This window comes from Eschrichtius robustus, chromosome 1, assembly GCF_028021215.1.
Source record: "Eschrichtius robustus isolate mEscRob2 chromosome 1, mEscRob2.pri, whole genome shotgun sequence".
NCBI lineage: Eukaryota > Metazoa > Chordata > Mammalia > Artiodactyla > Eschrichtiidae > Eschrichtius > Eschrichtius robustus.
Genome location: NC_090824.1, coordinates 92,411,916 through 92,425,212, shown reverse-complemented (window position 1 = coordinate 92,425,212; position 13,297 = coordinate 92,411,916). Strand labels below are relative to the sequence as shown.

The 13,297-nt window shown below is 44.0% G+C and overlaps 1 pseudogene; it reads left to right on the top strand.

The window, feature by feature from the left end:
• Positions 1 to 563: 563 nt before the first annotated feature.
• On the top strand, positions 564 to 2,350 carry LOC137762067 (tigger transposable element-derived protein 1-like; annotated as a pseudogene).
• The last annotated feature ends 10,947 nt before the right edge of the window (positions 2,351 to 13,297 follow it).

The window sequence follows — 13,297 nt, the reverse complement described above, 5'->3', positions numbered from 1 at the left end:
ATCTCACCTATATGTAGAATCTTTAAAAAAAAAAAAACCTCATAGAAAAAGAGATCAGATTTGCGGTTTTGCTAGAGGCAGAGGGTGGGGGGAGAGGGAATTGGAGGAAGACAGTCAAAAGGTGAAAACTTCCAGCTACAGGCATACCTCTTTTTATTGCCCTTCACTTTATTGCACTTCACAGATAATACATATTTTACAAATTGAAGATTTGTGGCAACCCTGCAGTCAAACAAATCTATTGTCGCCATTTTTCCAACAGCATTTGCTCATGTCGTGTCTCAGTGTCACATTTTGGTAATTATCACAATATTTCAAGCTTTTTCATTATTATTATATTTGTTATAGTGATCTGTGATCAGTGACCTTGGACGTGACTATCTTAATTAGTTTCAGGCACCATGAACCACACCCATATAAGACAGTAAACTTAACTGATAAATGTTGTGCATGTTCTGGCTGCTCCACCAACCAGCCGTTCCCTCTTCTCTCTCCATCTCCTCCAGCCTCCCTACTGCCTGAGACACAGCAATATTGTGATTAGGCTAATTAATAACCCTACAATGGCCTCTAAGTGTTAAAGTGAAAGGGAGAGTTGTACATCTCTCACTTTAAATCTCTCACTTTAAATCAAACAAATAATTAAGCTTGGTGAGGAAGGCATGTCAAAAGCCAAGATGTGCCAGAAGCTAGGCCTCTTGCACCAAACAGTTAGTCAAGTTGTGAAGGCAAAATTTTCTTGAAGAAAATTAAAAGCACTACTCCAGTGAACACATGAACGATAAGAAAGTAAAACTGCCTCACTGCTGATATGGAGAAAGTTTTAGTGGTCTGGATAGAAGATCAAAACAGCCACAACATTCACTTAAGCCAAAGCCTAATTCAGAGCAAGGGCCTAACTCACTTCAATTCTACAAAGACTGAGAAAGGTGAAGAAGCTGCAGAAAAAAGGTTTGAAGCCAGTAGAGGTTGGTTCATGAGGTTTAAGGTAAGAAGCTGTCTCTGTAACATCCAAGTGCAAGGTGAGGCAGCAAGGGCTGACGTAGAAGCTGCAGCAAGTTATCCAGAAGATCCAGCTAAGATAATTAATGAAGGTGGCTACACTAAACAACAGATTTTCAATGTAGACAAAACAGCCTTATACTGGAAGAAAATGCCATCTGGGACTTTCATAGCTAGAGAGGAGAAGTCAATGCCTGGTTTCAAAGATTCAAAGACCAGGCTGACTCTCTTGCTAAGGGCTAATGCAGCTGGTGACTTTAAGCTGAAGCCAATGCTCATTTACCATTCTGAAAATCCTAGGGCCCTGAAGAATTATGCTATATCTACTCTGCCTGTGCTCTATAAATGGAACAAAGCCTGGGTGAAAGCACATCTGTTTACAACATGGCTTAATGAATATTTTAGGCCCGCTGCTGAGACCTATTGCTCAGAAAAAGAGATTCCTTTCAAAATATTACTGCTTATTGACAATGCACCTGGTAACCTAAGAGCTCTGACAGACATGTACAATGTGATTTAATGTTGTTTTCATGCCTGCTAACACAACATCCATTATGCAGCCCATGGATCAAGGAGTAATGTTGACTTTCAAGTCTTATTATTTAAGAAATACATTTTGTAAAGCTATAGCTACCATAGATAGTGATTCCTTTGATGGATCTGGGTAAACTAAATCAAAAACTTTCTGGAAAGGATTCACCATTCTAGATGCCATTACAAACATTCGTGTTTCATGGGAAGAGGTCAAAATATCAACATTAACAGGAGTTTGGAGGAAGTTGATTCTAAACTTCATGAATGACTTTGAGGGGTTCAAGACTTCAGTGGAGGAAGTAACTGCAGATGTGGTGGAAACAGCAAGAGAACTAGATTTGAAAGTAGAGTCTGAAGATGTGACTGAGCTGCTGCAATCTCATGATACAATTTGAATGGATGAGGAGTTATTTCTTATGGATGAGAAAAGAAAGTGGTTTCTGGAGATGGATTCTACTCCTGGTGAAGATCCCGTGAAAATTGTTGAAATGACAAGGGATTTAGAATATTACATAAACTTAGGTGATAAAGCAGCGGCAGGGTTTGAGAAAATTGACTCCAGTTTTGAAAGACACTCTACTGTGGGTAAAATGCTATCAAATATCAAAGAGCATTGCATGCTAAAGAGAAATTGTTTCCGAAAGGAAGAGTCAATTGATGCAACAAACTTCATCGTTGTCTTATTCTAAGAAACCGCCATAGCCCCCCAGCCTTCAGCAACCACCAGCCTGATCAGTCAGCAGCCATCAACACTGAGGCAGGACCCTCACCAGCAAAAAGATTACAACTCACTGAAGGCTCGGATGGTGGTTAGCATTTTTCAGTGATACAATATTTTTTAACTAAGGTATGTACATTATTTTTTTAGACACAATGCTATTGCACACTGAACAGACTACAGTATAGTATAAATAAAGCTTTTATATGCAATGGGGAACCAAAAAATTCATATGACTTGCTTTACTGCGATACTCACTTTATTATGGTGGTCTGTAACCCAACCTGCAATATCTCTGAGGTTTGCCCGTATAAGATAAATAGGTACTGGGGAAGTGCAGCATGATGACTATGGCTAACACTGCTGCTGTATAGGAAAGCTGTTGAGAGTAAATCCTAACAATTCTCATCACAAGGAGAAAATTTTTTCCCTTTTTCTTTTTTTTTTCTTTCTATTGTATCTATATGAAAAGATGGATGTTAGATGAACCTGTTGTGGAGACCATTTCACAATATAAATATCAAACCATCATGCTGTACACCTTAAACTTATATAGTGATGTATGTCAATTATTTCTCAATAAAACTGGGGTGGGTAGGGGGGAGAAACAGATTTGACCTTCAAAAAAAGTAAAGAAGTGCTCAAAGGTGAATGAAGACATGTCAAAAGAGCTCAGGAGTCAGCTTGAAGGGGTTCCCACCAGCCAAACTTGGGAAATGTGAACTTTAGAGCAAATGATAATAATGGGGTTTACAGCCCATTAAATAAAATGAGAACCCATGAGACCTCAAAGCTGGATGGATGGATGGAAGGGAGGAAGGAAGGAAAGGAGGGAAAGGGAAAGCTCTTCCTCACAGTAAAATGCCAACAAATAAATGCAGCAGGAATGATGAAAATAGACAATCACCACTTGGCAACCATTATGGAGGGTGTCATCAGTAATTGCAAAGACTGTGAGTAGAGGTTTGATGAGAAATAGGATATTGGTGTAATTTCAAAATATCTCCCCACAAAAATACTTACTAATCACAATGGGGGGAAATGGTGGCTTTATGGTGGAGAAATCTGACAGAAGACATTTGAAAGGTGGTCAAGGTGAATATCACCAGTGATGGAAAGAGTTCTCATCAGGTACCTGCTAACGTGATGCACCAAGCAGAGCAGAGCGTCATGTCTGTGGAATTACTGCCAAGAATGCGTGGCCTCAGTGGCCATGAGAACACATCAGACAGACCCAGGTTGAAGGCCAGCCTCCAAAATGAAAGGTCAGTGCTCTGTAAATCTTTCTAGGTCATGCAAGACAGTGAAATACTGAGGAATTATTCCAGACTGAAGGAGACTAAGAGACATGATAAGTAAATGCAATCTGATTCTGGACTGGATCCCAGACCAGAACAGCAAAAATGGCATTGTTGGGATAGTTGGAAAAACTTGGGTGTAAATGTATCAATGTTGATTTTTTTTTTTTTTTTTGGAGGATTGTACGGTGGTTATTTAGGAAAGTGCTGTTTGGAGGGGGAAGAGCCACTGTAGTATTTAGAGGTGTTCAGGCGTCATATCCACAGCTTGCTCTTATTAAGTAGTTCAGGGGAAAAAAAGAGGAAAAATCATGACTCTATGTAAGAAGGTTTTGTTTTTAATTACAATAAGATGATATATGTAAAGCACCTGGAACATGGTAGATCCTCACTTCAAGTTAGTTGTCTCCCCCAAGAAATTAGGAGGAAATGTTAAGGCTGTGTCTACACACTGTCTGAAATGAAAACTGACATCGCATAAACTCTCTTTAACATACAAGGGGAAAGCCCCCATGAAAACAGCAGTGATAATAACTGGTATTTAGCAACATGCAGTATAATAATAGCTCTTTTTGGATTACAAAGCACTTTGGAGAACATTATCTCATTTTATCCTCATAGTACTGGGGGGGCAATTATTGTTGCCATTTTTTTATATTATTATTACATTTTCTATTATGAAGAAATGGCAGTTCAGAGGCCTCAAATTGGGGCTAAATAAATAATATTTTCAATGATGGTTTACTTTTTCAAGGAGAGAAGCAAGATTGTACTCATAACTTGCACGCACACACATACACAACCACAAGCTTAACATTCCCTGGACCGCAGAGGCACTTCTCAGGACCCAGAGGAAAAGGTTATAATTGTGCACTCACTATGGACCTTACATTCCTGAGAACAGGCTCGAAGACCCTCCAAACACAGCTGCACGTCTCCCTGGTTTCCACCTCTGCACCTTCGCCCATGTTCTCCCTCCCCACACACCCTTCTCCAACACAGCACACTTGTTCTCGGCCTTTAGTTCTTGAGCTGAGGTTGGAAGAATGCATCAAGAGACCAGAAGGAACACAAACAGAGAAATCAAGAAAATTAAGTCATGGACTGTATGATATCACTTACATGAGGAAACTTAAAAAGCCAAACTCACAGAAACGGAGAGTAGAATGGTGGTTACCAGGGGATGGGCGGTGGGGGGGAAAGAAGAGATGTTGGTCAAAGGGTACAAACTCCCAGTTAGAAGATGAATAAGTTCTGGAGATCTAATGTACAGCATACTGATTATAGTCGATAACACTTTATTATATAATTGAAAGTTGCTAACAGAATAGATCTTAAATGTTCTCACCACAAAAAAGAAATGGTAATTATGTGACGTGATGCAAGAGTTAGCTAACTATGGTGGTAATCATTTTGCAATATATGAGTGTATCAGATCAACACTTTGTACCTCTTAAACTTACATCACATTATATGTCAATTATGTCTCAGTAAAGCTGGGGAAAAGATGTGTTACAAAAGACAAAGTAAAGCTATGGAAATGTTCCAGATTAATGAAAGCTAAAGAGACATGACAACTAAATGTAATACCTGACACTAGACTAGATTCTATACTAGAAGGGGAAAAGTGCTAGAAAAGACAGCTGATAAAATTGGAATATGGACAGTAGATTAGATAAAATACTGTATCACTGTAAATTTGTGAGTTTGACAACTGTACTGTGGTTACATAAGAGACTATCCCTATTGTAGTACACCTAATATTGTAGTTCAGTATTTAGTGTAATATAGTATTTAGGGTTAAAGACCATGATGCATGTAACTTACCCTTAAATTATTCAGAAAAGAAATGTATATACACACATATATATAGTATGTATAAATATATGTATATGTACGCATGTATATAAATGTATGTATATGTATATAAATATGTATGTACAAAGATTCCATATATTTAGAGAGTGAGGAAGAAAGATAAAGACCATGAATGATACAGTAAACCGGAGTAAAATGTTCCAAAGGGTGAATCTCAGTAAATGGTATATAGGTGGTACTTGCACTATTTCATGTTTGCAACCTTTTTGTAAGTTTGAAATTATTTCCCCCAAAAATTGGAGGAAAGACATGGTAGTTCTGGCCCTCAGGGCTGGGTTCTGGAAGAGCTAACAAGGAGGAAGAATTCAGGTATGTCTTTGGCCCTCATCAGACAGACCCTTTTCTGTGCCCCAAACTTTTTAACAATAACATTAATTCACATTAAAATGGCTAATGCTTTAATAGCGCTCTTGTGCTTATCAGACACCACTTTACCTTAAGACACCACTTAATGCCTTAAGTATATTAACTCATGTAATAATGGTTCACACACTATTATCCCATTTGATATCATAAGCCCAATTTTATAAATGAGAAGAGTATAAACCAGTAAGCCAGTAACTCTCCATGAAGGGCGGTCACCTTGGGCAAGTGGTGAAGCCAGGACTCACACCTGCCTCTTTCTGTTCCATGTTCCGTCCTTTTTCCACCCCCATATGGTTCCCAAACCTGGGAGAGCACCCAACTTACTCAAGAGCCTTTTAAAAGTATAGATTCCTAAGTCCTCCCTCATATTCACTGGTCAGAATCACCAGAAAGGGGATCCAGAGACCAGTTTCTGGATTTTGTTTGGCGGTTTGCCACCCTCTTCTGTCCCCATTATGCTCCCCCATTACCCCTGCTCCTAGACATCCAGTGTCCCCCTGATCACACCCTCCCAGACCTGCACTCCTACTCATCTGGCCTCTGGCCTCCTCTATGGAAACACCAGCACCCAGAGTCCCTGCATGCCCTGGAAGGAAGGCCCTAGCTCAAGGATGTCAATGGCCAGCTGATTCCAGCTGAGGGGTAAAAGGCCCCATAGGCCAGTCCAACCTTCTATTTCACTCCCAGGTGATGTGGGATATGGTAAGCCTAGAGGATTCTATGCTCATATGCCCATTACCACACCTCCTTCACTGTAAAATGAGGTTTCTGGTCTGAAAAGCTGTTAGGTAGGCTCCCATGACAGTAAACAAGCACTCTGTGAACACTGGGATGATATTAGCAGAGGCGCAGGAAAGGCCAAAGACTATCTGGTGGGATCAGTTCCAAAAAGGATGAATCACTGTCCCATATAGGGTGATAAAGGCCTGAGGGCATCAACTTGGTGACAAATGTATGGCTGGACTTCTTGAGAAATGGTACCATATCAAGAGTTCATCTTTTATCTCTGCCGTTAACACATCAGGTATTCAGAAGCAACAATAACTGGACCAGCTTTGGGCAGAGGAAGCCCATGCAGAGCCTCTATCCCTGCTGCTGTAGTTCCTCCATCCATGGGCTCATTGTGTGAGCACAGGGACTGCCGAGAGCACAGGCTGACAGACATCCATCAGACGAGTCATCTTGACTACCTGGTTGCTGAGTGACCCCTCTGCTGGGTATTGATGGTCAACATAAAGATCTGCCCACTCCCACAGTTCAATCACACACTTCTTCCCCAGACTCCCGGTCTTGGATCTTCCACTCCTGCTCCTTCCAGACACCTAACCAAATTATTCACCACTGCCCAGGAGTCCATGGAAACTACCTCAGGCCACCTCTCCTTCCATACGAAATGGACAAACAAGGGTACCACTCACAGCTCTGCCTATTGGGATTATCTCCCTCATCACAGTCCTTAAGGCCACTCTTGAGTGGGGCAGTAGTGTGACAGCAGTCCATTTCAACCCCTGCCAACAGACCCAAGCTCTTCTCCCAGCGTCATAGGGAACCTCCACCCCACCCCGCCCCATGAAGCCATAATAAGAGCTGGGGGAGATATTGGTGCAGCAGAGGTAGATACCACAGGGATGGGCACCACCTGTTCATGTAACACAGATTGCCAGGCTTTAGCCCAAAGTGATCTAGACAGAATCCCCAGGCAAAGACTTTAAAAAGCAAAAAAAAAAAAGTTGATTGTACTGTACCACCAGGTTTGGGAACCACAGATATGCAGTTGCCCAGCATCAAAACTCAACACAGTACATAGTAAGGCTTCATTGCATAAAGTAGATAGATCTTTGCCCTCCAGAAGCCTAAAGTCTGGTGGGGGGGAATCAGTGGATACAAACTTCCTTAATGAAGGTTTAAAAACTATCACTTTAAATCGATTGATAATTAGAAACTAGAGTGGTCACTTACAATCAGAAATGGCCTGTTGAAATGAGGCAATCAGAAATGGCCAATAGCAATATTCTCCTCTGTAACAAATACGTAATTTAGACACCCCTCAATCAGACCAAGAGTTGGGAGCAACGAAAATTAGGAGAGGGAAATAGAAAAAGAGGAAGACTGGTGCCTTTAGGTTATCTTAGACAGAGGAAAGCAGCTACTCCAGACTTTAATCCTAAGTGTTATCAGGGCAAGGGAGAACCCAGCACTAGCCTGCGAGGACGCTCTAGGTAAGTGTGCAGCTTGCATGCATATGCACACGGTGTGGATTGCCAGCCATAACTCACCAAGGCCTCTCGTGGCTTTACAGTTTCCTCCCATATGGTACCGATGACCAACATCCCAGATTGTACAAGACTCCTAAATTCAAAAATTCTGCCTCCTGTCACAGCAGATGTAGTCTGATTTCCAGTTCCAGAAACGTGTTCATCCTACCTACAGCCCATATTCCCAATGCTGTCCATTTCCTCCAATAAATAAACACATACATACTTACATACATACATACATACATACATACATACATACATACATACTGTGTTTATGTGGGTTCTTAACATTTGTCAAAATACATTGTGGGGGCTTCCCTGGTGGCGCAGTGGTTGAGAATCCACCTGCCAATGCAGGGTACACGGGTTCGTGCCCCAGTCCGGGAAGATCCCACATGCCGCGGAGGAGCTAGGCCCGTGAGCCACAGCTACTGAGCCTGCGCGTCTGGAGCCTGTGCTCCGCAACAAGAGAGCCCGCGATAATGAGAGGCCCGCGCACCGCGATGAAGAGCGGCCCCCGCTCTCCGCAACTGGAGAAAGCCCTCGCACAGAAACGAAGACCCAACACAGCCAAAATAAATTTTAAAAAAACATTGTGGGTTTTCCCCAAGGAAAAGCAAGACTCATGGGACAGTATTGAAAAAGGAGGTGCGCCCTCTTGTGGCCCTGGCCTGACCTTGTCGCTTCCTAGCCACGTGCGCTGGGCAAGTTACTTCCCTAATTTAAGTCTCAGTCCTTTACAAAACACAAGTAAAATGCCCTCCCGTATGGTGATCACGAAGATTAAGTATGAAACTGGGTGCAAAGCCCCTAGTCAAGTGTCTGCCTCAAAGTACTCCAAATTATACCAATTAATATTATTTTGATTACGATTGTGATTATGGCTGAGCCGACTCACCTCGCAGGAACTGGTAAGGAAAGGGAACGCGGCGCCGTCCCTGTGGTCCCTGTGCCGTGTGAGGTGGTGGGGAAGGTGGCTGGACAGACGGGCAGAGGCTCCCAGAGACGCAGAGTTCTGGCTCCTTTACTCAGCGCTCACCTGGCTGCCAGTTAATCAGGTGCAGGTGGTAAACACACACAGCTTGGCGTTACTTCAAACCTAGCGTTTACTGGGCCCCGTTTGTAAAAGAAGATCCGCAGGCGCTCCAGTTCTCCAGCAGGCGGCGCCCACAGCCCGGCTCCAGGACCCAGCCAGGCGCGCTCTCCCCTTCCCCGCTCCCTCTCCACGGGCCAGGACTTCACTGGCTCTGTCACAGAGCCTACTGAGAGACCCTGGGAAGCTGAAAGGGCTCTTGTTGGCAGGTCCGGGAAGGAATCCCTGGTGTCAGCAGGCATCCTGGGGGAGCTGCAGTCCCCCTTCCTGGTCGGGAGGATGCTTTGAGAGGGTGCAAAAGGACCATTCCTGAGAAGGCAGGCTCCCTTAGGGTCTAAGCTCTTCCAACGGGGGAACCCAACTTACCCACCTGAGGACCCCAGCAGCCGGCCAGAGACTGAGTGAGTGAGTAAGTAGACTAATGTTGACAGTGGAGAAGAAGATAGGATGTGTCCACCTTCTTATTCTTGTAGTAAAAAGAGGTTTTTAACCCCAGCATCTCATTGGAGAATCACCACCACCACCCCCATTCTTAGTCCAAGTGGCTCCCACAGGGCTGACCCAATCCTCTCCCCCAAGATTGGTTCAACAAAAGTCACAAACTCAGCTTGGATCATCACATCTTTCCCCAGATTTTTGCCATTTTAACAGTTAGAAAAGAGGGACTGTGGGCTCTAAAGACCAGAGGTAAGCCTGCCCCTGCCCCACTTTGTCAGCATGTGAAGTGGTGTACCTGAGGAAGAAACCAACACAAAGAAACGCAGAGCAAGAACAAGAGAGGAAGAAAGTGAGCCTCTGTATCCAGCCATGCCTGATCTCCTTCCCAAACTTCTAAGTACATAAGCCAATAAATTGCTTTTTTGCTACTTGGAAAATGAGAGAACTTGGACTAATGCATGGCTCCTTTTTCTTTTACTCCTGAGAAGAAATATGACAGCACTGAAGTAAGAGAAGCCTTCCAAAGTAATCCTGATATCAACAATTTTTCTAAGATACAGTGAGAACAGACTGCAATTCAAATCCCAGTTCCATGTCTCATTTGCTATGCGATCTTGAAAATCTTTTGGAACTTTTGACAATGAACACATAGTTCCTAGTCACAAATAACAGCCTTTTCCTAGATTTATAAATTGGATTCTAGAAAAGTTTCATTTTAACCACAACCATTCAAATTACTATATTGTTTGTACAGTTATTGATGTTGAAGCACCTACAGTATTGTATTTGCACAGAAAATCCATAAGAAGGCATTCCTCATTTACAAGACAACCACTAATTAGTCAGATATACAGTGGGTTCATAGGATGTATGGATGGATTTACAAGCTGAACTATTACCAATTTGGAGGAAGTAAGCAATAAAATTAGCTTTGCTGGAGTGAAAAGGCCTCCATTTGCCGAGATAAGGAAGAAATAGAGTGGGGAGAGTTTTCTGCCACAATCTTGTTAAAAGTCAGGGGATGGTCCCCAGTCAACCTAGGGCATCTATTCTGGGAGAAAGGGCCCTGACTGACCACTGAGATAGTAAACAGGGGCGGCCAGAGGCCAAGGGCTGGTCAGTAATTGTCCCTTTCCCCACGTCCTCCCATTGCCCCCATACAGGGATTAAGTGACCACTGCCCTATTTAATGAGGTCCTCCCAGGTGCAACGCTTTCTCTCCTCTCCACCCTCTGCCTCTCACCACCTCTCCCTCCACTCTGCTCTTTTCACCTCATTGCTTTGCTTCAGGCCTCTCTCTGCCATTCACAGGACTACACATGCCAACAGGGCCCTTGGGCCAATGTTTTCCATTTCCTGGAAGGTCTCCTTTAAAAGGAATACTTATAACTTGCTTTAGCCTATAAACTTGGAAAGATATGTTAACCCCAGGCTTGTAAATCCAATTTTCTTATGTCGAAACTACTTTATGGTTTCACTCCATGAATATCACTGAGTGAAGGAGTCTGAGTAAAACCCCATCGCAGAACTTGGCTGAGACCCCACAGTTGGCAGGGATTTGGGAAACTAACCTGCTGGCAGTGCCTCTCTCCCTGTCCGGAATCTTCTCCTCCACCCCCCTCCCTCTCCGTGGCTGCACTGTCATCCGTCACAGTCACCCAAGCCTGGCAGTCATCCCAGCCTCCCTATCCCCCACCCACTGTAGTCATCCCAAAGCCCTGGGCTTCTGTATCTCTGTCCCTCCTATACTCACCTCTGTATCAAGGAAGAAAGCTGGGAAAAGACAGCTGGTTTCATCCGAAGTCTTCCAGTGAGGGAGGGGCATTTGCACCAGATTGAAGACGGAAGAGAAGCCCTTTCCCTTTGGCAATGGCTGGCATATCAGTCTGTAGACATGAGGCTTGCATAGACTTGCAGGCAATCACCTGATTTGATGGGGCAAATGCTGAGATCAATGGGGCCAGTATTCCTGCAATTTCTGTAGCCTCTTGACCCCCTGAAAACCAGCAGTACTTGTCCATGATGTTTGCTTCCCCAGCCATTCCTAGAGTTCTGTACATACCAACTTCCCAATGTTCCAGGAGTTGGTAAAGTTTTTTCTGTAAAGGGCCAGCTAGTCAATATTTTCGCCTTTGAGGGCCACGTTCGGTCTCTGTCACAACTACTCAGCTCTGCCGTTGTAGCACAAAAGCAGCCCTAGACGATACAGAAATGGAGGAGGATGGCTGTGTTCCAATAAAACTTTATTTATAAAAACAGGCAGTGGGGGCTTCCCTGGTGGCGCAGTGGTTGACAATCTGCCTGCTAATGCAGGGGACACGGGTTCGAGCCCTGGTCTGGGAAGATTCCACATGCCACGGAGCAACTAGGCCTGTGGGCCACAACTACTGAGCCTGCGCGTCTGGAGCTTGTGCTCCGCAACAAGAGAGGCCGTGATGGTGAGAGGCCCGTGCACCGCGATGAAGAGTGGCCCCCGCTTCCCACAACTAGAGAAAGCCCTCGCACAGAAACGAAGATCCAACACAGGCAAAAATAAATAAATTAATTAATTAAAAAAAAAAAAAAAACAGGCAGTGGGCTGAATTTGGCTCACAGGTCATAGTTTGCCAACCTCTGCAATTTTCAATTCCTTTCTGCCTGCACTATTTATATAGTGGTTTCTGTTTGCCTGACATACAGTATCCTAAATATTCATGAATTTTTCCCCTCCTCTCCTTCCTTAGTGCCTTAATTCAAGCCCTCACCCTCCCTTGCTGAAGTTAGTTGGCCCTGGCCTTGGTCAGCCTGTCTGGAGTCTTCTCTTCAATCCATAGCTCACCCAAGCTGCTACAGTCTCCTCTCATTCACGCGTAAATTCCTTCAGTGGCTCTGCACCCCTTTGAGTTTACGTTGTGTCAGTCAGCGGCCCAAGGGAAAGCAGACGACATGGTCAAGTGAGGATAATTCACAAAGGGCTTATGTACAAAGGTGGGCCAGGTTGGGGGAACCGCAGGCACAGTGAGGTCCCTCGGGATCCATAGCCAGGGAGCTGTTTCCACCCTTGTGCCCGTCAGGATGGGTGCAGGGAGAGGGCATCAGAACCCAAAAAAAGAGAGTGGGGCTTCTCCAGCCATCTGTGCTGAAGGACCAGATTTGTGGGTTTTGTTTTCATTTTGTTTGATTTTTTTTTTAATCTAATTCTTCTCAGACTAGTACTTCTGTAAAATACAATTAAAAATTATTGGGAGAAAATGAAATTTGAAAACACATAAAACACAAGCCCCAATTTTTTTATTATTAGATTCAACAGGTAACAGATATAAAATATCTGTCAAATTAACTCCTACTCTCAATTTCTGTTCTTACCTCATCATAGGGCCAAGATAGCCCCGCCAGGAGGGAGCCAGAAAAATAAACGCCCCAACCTTACTCTCCTCCCTCCCTCCCACCTCTTACCAACCCACACTGGCCAAACCCAACCAGAAACTAGACAGCAGGGGAGACCATTCACACGGCCTGTGCTGGGCCACCTCCCAGGGCAGACAGCAGGATGCAGAAGGTCCAGGGTGGGGCTGGAGGAGCAAAAGGCAACATCAGAGATCCCAACCCAAGATCCTCCAGAAGCCCATTTTCCACCCTGTCTTCCTGTCGTTCAGTATCCCTCGCACACGTACCAAGTTACCCACAGTTCCCACAGCCTCCCGCCTGCAGCCCTTTACACATACTGTTCCCC